The 14,876-nt window shown below is 39.0% G+C and overlaps 1 long non-coding RNA gene across 1 annotated transcript in view; it reads left to right on the forward strand.

Moving 5' to 3' along the window:
- Positions 1–14,876, forward strand: part of tunar (TCL1 upstream neural differentiation-associated RNA) — a 79,735-nt gene that overhangs the window by 3,572 nt on the left and 61,287 nt on the right. The window contains exon 2 of the long non-coding RNA XR_506090.3: positions 12,104–12,386. This is a non-coding gene — a long non-coding RNA (TCL1 upstream neural differentiation-associated RNA). The remainder of the gene's footprint in view (positions 1–12,103; positions 12,387–14,876) is intronic.

The following is a 14,876-nucleotide window of genomic DNA, read 5'->3' on the forward strand; positions in this document are numbered from 1 at the left end:
GGAGAAAACAAGGGACATACAAGAGGACTGTAACAGCTGCCATATTTTCAGAGGAAACAAGCATTTCAAAATGGACCAATAGGAATTCATGATTTTGTTGCATGAGTGACTATTTTAAAAAAGTCAGTAAGTGAACCCCAAAACTCTTGCGATGCTTGCAATGGATCCTGGTGTACATCCTCTGATTGGGGCCCATTTTATGATAGCAACTATTGCATAAAAACCCATTTTTATTTTTTATTTTTTACTTATGCCCCGCTTATTTATGCTCAAAGCAGTGTGACATAAAAGCATTGGTATCCAATTTAAAATATGCAATATACAAAATATTAAAAACCAAAGAAAGCATTCCTCCAGTATAGCAAGAGGTCTTGGGTTCTCCTCAAGGCTCAGAAGCCATATCAATTGATTCCAACACACAACCTAAAAGTTCGTGCTTCATAAGTTTTGAAAGTGTTTGTTAAACTAAATGGAGCAAGGCGCTTGCTTTCCTTGTCCACGTTATAATAGATATATTACCTCTGTAATATGTATTATTTGTAGTATACAGACTGTATTATATAGTCAAATATCCTCCACACTTGTAAGACTCTTGAAAGGAAGGAGCCAGCATAAAGTTGAGCAAAATGAAGCTTGCATGTGGCCCTTGGCCATTCTAATAGAGCTCTTCAGCTCCCAGTCCCACCATTTTTAAAAAACAAGAGCCATTTTAACTCCCATATACCAAAATTACCTGAAATTCATCATTTTGAGCCCCCAACATCCTCAAAATGAACACACACACACATGAAAGGGAAAAATAGCTGAAAATTGGCCAAAATGACAGGTGGAAGTGATATCCTGTCACTTGGGTCTGCTAAAACCTGCTGGTGCAACCTGTCAGATGGACACAGGAAAGAAAATCACCTACATGTCCTGTGCCATTTCCCAAACCTGAGTGAATGTTATTAACTGACAAAGTAATTGTATAATCAAGAGGTGGAAATCACTTTGTTTTTTCTTCCTTCTTTTGATTGGATAAATGTTGGGGCCACATTTTACTCCATATTGCCCAGGTGTTCATTTGGAAGATCGAGGCAATTTTGAGGTGTCCGAGAACCATGGAAGCACATCATGGGTTGGGAAGAATGGGTATGGTCAAGGCCTACCACATTCACAAAGAAAAAAATAAATGGGAGAGTGCATTAAACAGAATTGGTAACACTATGCTAGAGAGAAAAGTTTAACTGTTTTCCTTTTGTCATTTTCCTGATTTAAGTCTTCCCACCAAAAACCTGAGAGGAAAATATAATATCTCTGTTTTCCATTCTTCTGCAGACCCACAGTATCCCTGACCTTTTTTCTTGATGGGTTTGGAGCACAGTTAGTCTGTGAGGCCAGTAGCTTTACCTCCAGCATTTTGATCCCACTCAAATTGGGTTCCCTGAAGATGCTTTAACTTAAAATAGCATCATCACCACCATCACCATCAAGAACAACAAGGAAAACAACAATGGGAGGTTTGAGCATGGATCTCCCACATCCTGTCTAGTCTGATCAGCTCACAAGGCACAAATTCACACCTAGTTGTGCCATCATACCATGCAGTGTCTTAAAAGTGATTCAACATTTCAGATCATCCCTGAGGACGCATTGCTACAGCAAAAGCAGGTTGAGCCAGAGGCAGGAGGAACAGTGTGTGGAAACACTGCAGAAATAGCCTATTAAGAGTGTAACTCAGGTCAACAGAGCCTGAGTTGACTGGTTAGATGAATGGCAAGCGTACCAAAAAAAATCCTCTCCAAACCTTAAAGTACTTTGTTAGTCTTGATCTCCAGCACTATGACATAATTATTAAACATTAAATGAATTTTAAACACAGACTGCCATTGTACTCATATCATGTGAAATATTTTAATAGGTCTTAAGCATTCTGCAAATATTTCAGAGTTTGAGTTTTCGTGATTTCTTGTTGAGTCAGCCTGCTTTTCTGTCAATTACCACAAAAAGCTTGAAAACATTTGTTTTCCTCTCCTTGTTTGATTATTTTATTGGATATGATTGGGAAAAAGAGCTGTACTGATCAGGAATAATACAAACCTAACTCTCCTTATGTCTTTTTGTCAGCTGAGTCACATATTCTGATTCCTTGTCTTCAGCTTTTGAACTGATGCTAGTCCATGCTAGGCATTCCAAAATGTAAGCTGTTGAAAACACTAACATAACCTTCCTTAGATTAGCGAATTCCAAATTGTGTTTCAGGGATCCTGAGGTTCCTAGGAAAGTTAACAAAATATATTTTGTATCACTACCAATCTTGTGCCACTGCAAGTGGTGTCTATCAAGAAAGGTGTCTTGGGTCTCCTCTAGCACAACAGGATTGAAAGGGAAAGTCAAGGAACCCGGAAGTGGTGTTTGTCTAAAGAATGGTGCCTTAGCAGATGGTTGAAGTGGGAAGAGGCCATCCTATGTGATGGGGTATGTAGATTCTTAATCTTCTTTAAAGATGGAACCTCACGCAAAGAAGATTCTACATGCAAGAAGATGACTTCCCCTGCTTTCCCCCATTTTCACCAGCTCTTGGAAAAAGTTCTTAATGTTTAAGGCAAATATTATTTGACTGTGCAGGCATCAGATCAGGAAAATATACATCTTATTCTGTTGAGTAGTATGACTTTGGTGAAAATAATTGTGGTCTCATTAATCAGAGAAAATAAGTCACTGTATGTATATATATATATATATATATATATATATATATATATATATATGTTAAAGAGTTGATCGAAAAAACCTGGGTTGACTTCTTTACAGATCAATATAAGTACTGTACCCTAACTTTTATATATACTGTATATAAAAAGAACCATACCATTCTCTGAATAAAATGATAAAAGGCAAGATCTTACTCCATCCCAGGAGAACCTAAAAGAAGCACCAAGTACTTCCACTCTCTCCACCACAGAACCACTTCTTCCTTTTTTGTATGCCTGATTGGGTAAATGATAGCAACAGTGACCAGGGTGGCTGTATCCACGAGGTTCCTGTCCACAGAATGATCCTCTACTTATTCATGGGTCATATAAAATCCATAATTGTGGCCTGAAAACCTGTCTTTGACTTCTGCATGAAGTTGGCTTCTATATGAGTAATACTATATACAACTAATTAAAGCCAAGCACAATTATGCTTGATCATTTTGCAACTTTTGTGTAGACCATCTGAATGATGCTTATAGATGTTGAACGCTAAACCTCTGTATTTAAAAACAGAACCTTTGCCCTAAATACAGAACCATCAAACAGAAAAGAAACAACCATTCTAGAAGCCTGTGTGTTATGTTTGAGTGGTAAGAGAATAGATTAAGAAAAGTCTGTTAAAGGGAGAATGTTTGAAAACAAGTCAATACAATTCAATTGTGGTCTTTCTGCTAGGAATCCACATGCTAGCTATTTCATTTACAGATCATTTGGCAATAGATTTTTTTTGCACAAACCTTCATTCCTTTTGGTTATTAGCAGGTCATTGTGCATCAGTATAAGCCACTCAACCACCATTATTGTTTAAAAAAACCACCAGATGGATATTATTTTCATCCCCTTGCCTAAACTTGAGAACTATGTGTATAATCAGGCCCCTAAGACTTCAGAGATCATTGCTTCTTTCCCATTTGTGAAAGCCACATCTACCATCGAGACTGTAGCTAGTCAGATATTTCAACTTAGATATTTTAATAACTAATAGATGGTTTTAATTTGTTTTTCTGTGTGCAACTGTTTTTATATCTGTACATCTTCTTGTATGGGTGCCTTTTAGGCAGAAAAGTTCACAAATAGTTTTTAAAAAATAAAATACTACATAGTATTCTGTGACTGGTTTCAAATATTTTATTTCAATTGCAACCAAATGCATACTTCAGGCCCTTCCACACAGTCAAATAACTCAGAATATCAGGGCAGAAAATCCCACAATACCTGCTTTGAAATGGGCTGAGTCCACGCTGCTATATATTCCAGTTCAAAGCAGATAATGTGGGATTTTATACAGCTTTGTAGAAGGCGCCTTAGATCCCATGCATACAGGGACTTTTCATCTAGAAGATTGGATACCCTCTGCATTCATCCATGGACTCTCAGCTCTTCACTGGCATAATTTGAAGAAGTTGCAGGGAAGATAAATTCCAGTTGCCTAAGTGGAAATTGCCTTGTGTAATCTAGAATTTAACTTTAAAACCAATGTTACACTTATTCTGCTCCTACTCACCCATTCCAGTGTTCAGATCCTCCCCAAAATGTCTATAGAACAAATTTGAGCAGGTTGTAGATAGCTATAGAGGACTGAACTGGTAATCCCAGGTCTGATGGATTCTACTGTTGCTTGAGCAGAAGTCTACTCCCAAAAGTGTCAAGTTGAGTGTGAAACCTATATATTTTGGACTAGAGCTCATACAATCCCATTCCATTGTACATGCTAGGCTAGAGTTTCTGTAATCCAGGAGCTGTAGTTTTACAAGGCTTTTGTCCTTCTCTGATGAAGAATGGCTGTGCCTCACCAAGCTACAATACCCAGAATTTCATAGTACCAAGCCATAGTTTTTACAGTGGTGTCAAACTGCATTGAATCTGCAGTATATAGGCACTCTACTTCTTCTCAGCTTCTGTTGTGCACCTTGGGTGCCATGCATCACTCAACAAATACATATCTGGGGTGTGCTTATTGTGTCACCATGAGGATTCTAGCTTCTGCAGGTAGACAAGGTGATCCACTACTGATAGTTATATTGTGCATTTCTTATTAAACCTCTTTTTCCTTTTAGCTAATTCCAAAGCCAAGGAATGGGGAAAGTTTCACTCAATTAGGAACTGAAAGAAACAGTCTACATGGAAGCAATGCTGGTCTTCCACAGAATTAGAAATAGTAGTGGCATTTTCAGATATTCTTATTGATTGATTGAATGCCCACAGTCACTGAGAGGACCTCTCCTGTGTCATTATCAGACAGCTAGGAGCCTCCGGTGGCCTAGGGGATAAAAGCCTCGTGACTTGAAGGTTGGGTTGCTGACCTGAAAGCTGCCAGGTTCGAATCCCACCCAGGGAGAGCGCGGATGAGCTCCCTCTATCAGCTCCAGCTCCATGCGGGGACATGAGAGAAGCCTCCCACAAGGATGGCAAAACATCAAAACATCCGGGCATCCCCTGGGCAACGTCCTTGCAGACAGCCAATTCTCTCACTCCAGAAGCAACTCCGGTTGCTCCTGACACAAAAAAAAATCAGACAGCTTGGTGACAGTGGTGGGGTTGAGAGCAAACCCTCTTCTACAGTTCTTAAATCTTGCTTTCTTTTAATTTTTGGGTAATTCCTATAAGCAGGTAGAAGAACGTAAAAAATTAAGGACTGAAAACAAGCTAAACTTAAGGAAGATATCTATGCTTTCCCTAATAAGAACAATAGGAGGCACTCTTAAAGTTTGTTTGTAAACCTAGGACTTCATCCCATGTAGTCTTCTTTCCATTTCTCTGCACTGCTGAAACAGAGTCCCACTGAGATCATCATATGATACAAGGCCACTTCCAATGGTTGCCTGTGGTACTCTGTTGTGGCAGTGCAGGAAAACAGAGGGAAGACTGCATTTCCAGGAATCAGGTGCTACCAACAGAAGATGGAGAGAAGCCAGATAGAAATGGAAAAAAGATATGGGAAGGCTGCCATCCCAGAAGACTCAACGGTAGGGAATAAAGAAGATGGTTCCCCCTGCTTTTAGCCCTTCATCTTTCTAAACGGAGCTATTCTACTTTCACCTGTTTTTTGTCCTTTCATGTACTTATGCCAGCTCCTAGTATTTAGGGAGAGAGAAATATCGCATCCATGGCTTGCAGACTTTTCTTTCATTCTCCCTTGTGGGAAGGACAAGTGTCTCACCTGCCCCAATCCCTCTGTCCAGCAATGGCATCTAGTCATAAACAGGTACCATTCATGATACACTGTAAGATATTTGTCAGCTTTTAAAAATGTGGATACTCTCAGCAATGTCCAATCATTGTAATCAATATGCTTTCTGTTATTCTTTTATACAAGCAATTTTAATACCTTGCCTGATAACCTTAATCTGATTTAAAAGACTGGATCAAACCTACAATTTATTAATACATCTCTTTCTCTTTCATTCCTTTCCTGGGGCAGCTTTCCCTAGTGCATCTTTTTATTCCATTTTCCTCCCTCATCCTGAACCATTTTATTCAGAGAGGTTTTTAAAACAGAATGTTTTAAACAAACAGGTTACAGGTTGCTGTATTGTTTTAACTAAAATGTTTCTAAAAGATTTTTATTTTTTTACATTGTATTTTATTCTTTTATCCACATCTTCATTGTTTTAATATTGCAATTAATTTTATTTAATTTTTATATTTATTTTGCATATGTTTTAATTGTATTCTTTCAAATTGTGAGCTGTTCTGAGTTCCAATTTGGGGGTGAGGGGAGTAGGATATAAATAATGGTAATGATTATTAATAATATTGTGCAACTGTGTAAATATGTCAATATTTTATGGTCTTTTATTTTGGTGTCCTGATTTAACAGGGCCCCTGGTGGCACAGTGTGTTAAAGTGCTGAGCTGCTGAGCTTGTGGACCCAAAGGTCCCAGGTTCAAATCCCGGGAGCGGAATGAGCACCCGCTGTTAGCCCCAGCTCCTGCCAACCTAGCAGTTTGAAAACATGCAAATGTGAGTAGATCAATAGGTACCGCTCCGGCGGGAAGGTAACGGCGCTCCATGCAGTCATGCTGGCCACATGACCTGGAGATGTCTATGGACAACGCCGGCTCTTCGGCTTAGAAATGGAGATGAGCACCAACCCCCAGAGTTGGTCACGACTGAACGTCAGAAGAAACCTTAACCTTTATCTGTTTGTCAGTTTATTTGTTGGGAAGATATGGATGAAATGTCACTAAAAGTTACTTTAATCAATAACAATATACAAATAAATAGTGGTAGTACTTGTCAATTTGATTGAAACGTCTAGTCAGAACTAATAACAGCAAGATTTCAGCTAGAGATTGGACCATTAATGGATGCAAGAGCATATACTATTATGTACTTCAATACTTTGCTTTGGAACTCCTTATGAGATGTTGGTTTGATCCAGTAGGTGGTGAAATCTGTTGGAAGAGTCTTTACTTGCCAATTCAGTGTGAAGAGAGAAAGCAAGAGAGAGAACAGGATGGGAGAAACTGTTGACAGAGTTAAGAATTAGGTCCTTGAAATTAAGAATTAGGTCCAGAGTTAAGAATTAGGTCCAAGAAAACTCCATGACAAGTTTGCTTTAGAGTTGCCATAAATCAGAAATTACTTGAAGATATACATCAAAAACAGTAATGTTTTAAAGAATTGATAGATAGGTGATAGGTAAAAAAAATAGATAAATATATTGATCATAGAAATATTGCTGTATATGGAATCATCCCATTACAGAATTTGGTTTTCATGGTAGCCACTGCTGTTGAGTAATCCAGCCTCCTCCAATCTGTATGTCTTGGTCTGTGTGATTTCTATGGATGATCGGACTGAAATAAAGACTTGAGAACAAGCCCTATGAGGAGTGGCTTAAAGAGCTGTGCATGTTCACCTGCAGAAGAGAAGGCTGAAAGGAGACATGATGAGGGCCATGTATAAATATGTGAAGGGAAATCATAGGGAGGAGAAAGCAAGCTTGTTTTCTGCTGCCCTGGAGACTAGGACACGGAACAATGGCTTCAAACTACAGGAAAGGAGATTCCACCTGAATATTGGGAAGAACTTCCTCACTGTTAGAGATGTTTGGCAATGGAATTCTCTGCCCCGGAGTGTGGTGGAGTCTCCTTCTTTGGAGGCTTTTAAGCAGAGGCTAGATGGCCATCTGTTTGGGGTGCTTTGAACGCAATTTTCCTGCTTCTTGGCAGGGTGATGGACTGGATGGCCCATAAGGTCTCTTCCAACTCTCTTATTACATGGTTTGATGATTCTAATGAAAGATGACACATTTCTAAACGGATGAAGCATTTCTAAATATTTGGGATGGGAAATCCAATGTAAAATTTTAGAAAAATGTGTGGTCAAGATGACAAAAGATTTTAGTGAGGATGAGCATGCAAACAAAAAGAAGCTGCTTTTGCCTGAGCCCACTGGGAAGGCAAGGCTCTGCCCCCATTGCAGCTGCAAAACCTACACGATTAGCAGAAAATCCTACAAGCACCTCCTTGTCCCTGGAAATAAAAGTAAAATAATAAACTAAATATCTTTCACGATGCTCCAAATAAACTGTAGTGACCAAGATCTTGCTGCAGTGCTGGCAAGATATATATATCTGCCAGCATTCTTCACAGAAACACAGTGTTTCTTGCTGTGCAGAACTGTCTAGCTGAGGTTGTACAGAAAGTTGTAGTGTAATCAGTGCTGGATTTAGGACAAATAAGGACCTGTGCTAATTAAGTTATAAGGCCTTTATGTGGGTCTGAAGAAGGTAGGCTCAGTAGGCCTATACTGCCTGATTTGTGGCACACTTTCATAGTCTATCAACTCTGTTGTTATGCTTGAATTCACTCCGAAACAAGAATGCTGTCAAATTTACAATTGCACCACGTAAGCGAAATCCATTATAATTTTTTTGCCAGGAAGATGGATTTCTCTGGCCACAGGGTCCTGTGCTTAAGCACACTTAAGTACAATGTTAAATCTGGCACTGACAGTAATACCTCCTTCTGCAATAATTGAACTAAGTAATTTGTGGGCATAACAGCAGATTGTGGCAACGTATCTCACCAATAGAATTCCAGCCTAAGGAAGCTACCTCAAGCTGGACCAAACATTCACTACAAGATATCAATACTTATTACCTATTTCTCTTTGTTTCTAAAGAGAGTTGTGGAGCCCGTGATGCAGTGAACAGATTATAACACCCAATCGATTGCTAATTAGTCAGATGTTTAGGACAGCCTTAAGTCACTCATTTTTATTATTACTTCACATTAGCCAGTGCATGTGTTTCTATGCCTTCAAGTCACCTGTTGATCTACAGTGACCCTAGAAACTGCATGAAGTTTTCAAGGAATACTCAGAAGTGGTTTTGCCAGTTCTGTACTCTGAAATATAGCCTATAGCATGCAAAATTCATTGGTGATCTCCTATCCAAGTATTAACAAGGGGTGACTCCACTTAGCTTCCAAGATCAAACACAAACCAATATTTATATTTATATACAAGTATAAAAAGAGCTAGCATTATATAGTGATTTGAGCATGGGACTATGACTCTGGAGACCACCATTTGAATCCCTGCTCAGCCCATTGGATGACCTTGGGTAAGTCACACTATCTCAGCCTCAGAGGAAGGCAAAGGCAAACCCCCTCTGAACAAATCTTGCCAAGGAAACCAGGTATAGGTTTGCCTCAGGATGAGAAAAAACTTGAAAACACACAACAACAACAACAACAACAACAACAACAACAACAACAACAACAATTTCAAAAGTTGAACTAGTGTTATGCTGGGTGAAACACACCAAGTTCTCAGGTCTTGGCCTGCAGAAGAGATTGAAAAGAAATTAGTTGGCGATACATGCTACTGAGCAATATCTGTTTCACTCCTCCTGGGTCCCGTGAAAGCTTAAAGCAAAGCTTGCTTTGGAAACTTGTATATTTTCAAGGCTTACTATGTATCTTGGAGTAGCAGAAACATATACAAGGCCATGTACAGATTTGCAAAATGCATACCTTTGGAAAATAAGCACAAATAATGTTTTTTCAATAAGGGAAATGAAGGAAACTGTACATTAGGGGGGGAAATCATTTTGGGTCTTCCACTTACAAGCAACTTCCCTTCTATTTAGATAAGGTTTTTAACTATTGCCTAGTTTTTATGAGGGTTTTATTAATAGGAAGAGGCAGTACTGTAGCTTTTATTGTGTTTTGAATGCTTTGCAGCTGTTTTGAATCTTGCAGACAAATATTCAAATCACACCTTGATCACTGAAACCCACTAGGTGACTTTGTAGAAGTCACTTTCTCTCTGCCTCAGCGTAAGGCAAAAGCAACCCTACTTTGAAAAACTCTTGCCAAGAAAACCCCATGTTAGTCTTCCCATTAGCTGGAGATGGTTTAAAAGTGCACAATATTAACAACAAGCTATTTTAATGTTGTTTATTTAATTGGTGTTGTATTGTTTTATTTTATGATTAAATTGACTCCAGCTTTATTCTGGTTTTAACCTGTCTTGCAACATGCTATGGACCCCATACTTTGAAAAGAGAGGTACAAAGGAAATAAATAATAATGCTCTAAAATAAATGTGTGCTAAAATATGTATCAAGGGCACCCTTTGACTTTCTCCCATATAAGTAAAAGTTTATAGGGTGTGTTATTTCTATGCTGAAATACACAGAAGTGTGCACTGCAACCAATTTGAGTCCTTGCAATATGCAAATTGCACTTCCCCAGAAATGCACACCACACACTCATTAGAATGATGGGTTTGCATCTCTAATCTTAGAATTGATGAAATGCAAACCAACGGGTGCAGGATCATAAGAATTCTGTTTGTATCAGCAGCAGCCTTTCTGCCAACAAAATCATGAAAACTTCTTGCTTGAATCCTTGGGATCTTTGGGAATTAGAAATGCAGGGTGGAGGGTGGAAAAAAGTAACAATTTTCTCTGCCCCAACTTCAGAATACATAAGCACTTCCATTCGCTAGATAAAAATGGAATGGATCAATGGATAATGGAGTAGATGATAGCTTTCATATCAATTCTGCAGTGAACCTGCTCTGAGTTTTATGGCTGAATCTCCTTTATCCAAAATGCTTGTTTTGAATTTTGAATATTATTTAGATTTCAGAATCCCTGTATTTATATATACATACACAAGAAGATATCTTGATGGTGGGAGTCAAGTTAAAACACAACATTCATTTATGTTTTATATAATCCTTATAAGCATAGCCTGAAGGTAATTTTACACACAATATTTTTTAAAAGTTTTTGCATGAATCAAAGTTTGTGTACATCGAACCACCAGAAAGCAAAGGTGTCACATTCTTAGTTACCCATGTAGACAATTTCAGAATATTTCAGAATTTGGAATTCCAGATAAACCCATATAGAGTTTAAAGGAGCTATCCAAGGTGCTGAAATCCAATTATTATCAGAACCTTGTCCAGCTCTTGGAATCTGAAATGAAATCCAGAGCAAGTTCCTTATAGCAGATATATAGAAGCCTCCAGCTGTCCCTGGATGTTACAGAGCGGGAATTAGGGAAAGAGAGAGAAAGAGAAAAGAAGGGGGGGGAGACAGAAAGGGAGAGGGAAAAATAGACAAAGCTTTCAAGGCAACTGAGGATGGATTCTGGGAAACCGAAACAAGCATACAGAGGAAGAACATTCTTTCTCCAGCTCCACTTCTTCGAAACGCTGTTCCGATTGTGGCAGAGAAAGCATCTATGTGGTTCCCCAGAGTTAGTTGCTCAGCAACCAAAATCAATTAATATGCTCTGCAGAAAGAGCAAGGGAAAACCCAATCTCCTAGCAGTGAGACAGTAGGGCAATTTAGCAATTGCGCTCACCTCAGAAACCCCTTTCCTTGCCTGCCTACATCTCTCCTTCCATGCTTCTGGACCACAGAAAGTTCTCAGGGTTGTTTCCTTTTTGAATTTTTATCTTCCTGACAAACGCACATAGAAGGGTTTGGTCAAAAACATTCCACTGAATGCATTGCCTCTCTCATCTCAACAGCTTTCCCATGCAGTGAGAGAAAATCCTCAGATAGATTAGGAAAGGAAAGCAAATAGAGTTTCCTAATTATTTCTGCTTTTCTTCCATCTCCTGAACAGAAAAGATAAAAACCAAGATGCACAATACAAGGTTCAAGTAGATATTATGAAAGTTCGTTCACTGCAAAACAATTCTCTCTCTACAGTTAAAATGGGTTAAAGAAAGGGACTGCAACAAAGTATGTGAGAGATCACCTTTCTTTATCCGGATGACCACTTCAGAGCTTTGCTAAGCACCTTCTTTTCTCTTTTTCTCCCTCTTGATCTATTTCTCTATCCTCCCCCCCCCTCCCAACCAATTCCCTTTTGGATTTTTTCCGATGACAGCACAGATCTGGGAATGAAGAACTTCTCTGAGCTGATCAGAAATGGCATCGTGGAGCTGAAACCTCACCAGAAGAAAGACCCCTCCCCATGAAACAAGTACAATGCACTTTCAGGCTCTGGTTCCTGGTGAAAAATTCAAGCTGAGAGAAAACTTAACCACTTGGCAGGGAAGGATGGGTTGGACAATCTTCTTCATGCACTCCAAAGGGAACCTGGAGGATGCCACGCTGAGCTTAATCTCTGCAGCATGCTTGGTAATTTTCTCCTCCTGATGCACTGCATGGTAAGGCTGTTTCTCTCCTCACACAGAATGCTCTTGATATTATGCTGTGTTTTTTCCCTTGTCAAATGTGAAAGCATATAAAACGATGATCGTCATTCATATCCATTTCTAGTTGGATCTCAAAAATCTTTGCCAATAGTAATTTACATGTTTTTATACTGGTTTTGTAATCAAAAGGGGTTTTAAAAAATGTTTTTGAAAAGTGATTTATAACTATAAATTGCCCACTTGTACATGGGTTAAGTCTCATTTTCAACCAGACTTAAAAGTGTTTTTGTATAGGGTTACCCTCATAGCACCTTTGTTCCAATCTGATCTCAGGTTTCTGTGTCTTCTTACAAGTGTTTTTTTTAATATACTTTCCTATTTTTAATATACTCTCCTATTTTTGCATGGATAGATCATGTTCCTCTCCATAGGTTTGCTAGAGGCATCAAGTATGCAAAGAAAGTTTGGGAAGGAAACACTTCACCACAATGAGCCAGAATTTGTTTTTACTTATAGTCATTTCTCTGCAATTATGTTTGGGTTCAAGTGAGTCTACGATTCCATGGTCAAGGCGTTTTGTGAGCCATCAGTTATACAGATTCAGATTTGCAGCCATTTCCACAACTGCGGCAGTACTTTGTGTGATCTCCCCTGTGGTGGAAATCACTGCAAAGTGCATTGTGAACTTTGTTTAAGTGCAGTACTCCTCCCCACAGCATCATTGGCTTAAAGATGGGTGCATGTGGAGAAAAAGGATAGAGGACAAAACTATGTACCATCTGTAAAAAAAATTTAAAAAGCAACCTTGTAATAGTCACAGTAACTGTTCAAATGACAGCTCTTGTATTTTTACAAGATTTAAGATACAGTGGGTTTTTCTCTCCTTTGGGCTGAATGCTAAGCAAATTTACCAAGAAATAAACACTACCAAAAGCATGTAAATATGTTTTGGATTGATCTATAGGTTTCCTTTGGGTTAAAAAATGTGGAAAGTACCTGTACTAGAAATAATTCTACTATTGAATGTCAGAAGATCTGATTAGTTGGATGTTACAAGACATATGCAGTTAGAATATTACATGGAATATGTGTCCCAGTAGTATAGTAGTCCATTTCAAGGTGCAGGCCTTTATCATGACAATTCCTTTAGCAAGCAAGTATTTCATATTGCTAATAGATTTTTAACCCATGTGTAAGCCACTCCAAATACTTTGAAATACAACAGGAGTAGTTCAGAATAACTCCATTGTTCTTGAGGAAAAGCCATAGGCACTGCAACTGGTAGACAAAGCAAGAGACACTGGATTGGTAGGGGAATGGTACATGATGTCATAGTCCATGCTCATCCAAGGGTGCATCTACACTACAGAATTAAAGTAGTTTGAGACCACTTTAATTGCAATGGTTCAGTGCTACAGAATCATGGAAATTATCATTGCACAAGGTCATTGGCCTTCTCTGACAAATTGTGTTGGTGCCTCACCAAACTACAACTCCCATGATTCCTATGGCAGTTAAAGTGATGTCAAGCTGCATTATGCACCCCAAGAGTCCAAGGGTTTTGACACTGTGAACCCATATTCGACTCAATTTCTACTGAACTGTCCTGTGGTGACTGAAAGATAGACAGGTACCTACACTAATAAATATAACATATTGAAAAACTGATTACGTGTTTTAATATCATTTCACTTGTCTTCCCTAAAGTATATAGCTTGACGTGCCTTTCTGTGTATTAGAGATACAGTTTGTTGGGAGAGATGGGTAAAAGCAGATTGTAAGGACAAGTAGAGTAAGCAGATCTGGAGAGATGTAACTAGCTTTCAGGTTCAATACTCAGCAACCTTAATTTAAAGTACAATGGCCCCTTTGCATCCATTGAAGTTCCAGGACACACAATGGATACCAAAAATCTCATTATTCAAAATGGCGTAGTTAAACAGTGTTCCTTATATAAAACAGCAAAATTAAGGTTTGGATTTTGGAAAGATATTTCTAAGATGTGGATGGTTGTATCTGTGGATACAGTCTCTGTGGATATGGAGGGACAGTAGTAACAAGAAGTCAGTGATGGGAAAGACTTGTGCCAGAGACCCTATGGAGTTGTTGAGGGCCAGTGACTAGATTAGACTAGATTGACAAACAAACCATCCCGGTACAAGATAGTCTCATACAACTTCATCAGAAGGGGAAATTTGTCCATCGTACACCACATGCTCTTCTTTTTTGCAATGAGCCCATTACACGACGCACATCTACTTCCAGCCAGGCTGCATGGTGAAAGGGAAGAGCAAGGAATGTACATTGCCGCTGCAGCAACATGGGAAGCTTTTGCTACAATTTGGGGGGAGCCAGGTGGTGGACACTTCCCCCCCATAGGATGGGGCCGGCGGTAAGTTCTCCACACCTCCTGATGGGACCCCACGGATTTGCCACTATGCGTGGTGAATCCCTCATTTAATGTGATAAGGTCCATAGACAAGAGGCAAAAGCTGGAAGAAC

The sequence above is a fragment of the Anolis carolinensis genome, chromosome 1 (genome assembly GCF_035594765.1).
Source record: "Anolis carolinensis isolate JA03-04 chromosome 1, rAnoCar3.1.pri, whole genome shotgun sequence".
NCBI lineage: Eukaryota > Metazoa > Chordata > Lepidosauria > Squamata > Dactyloidae > Anolis > Anolis carolinensis.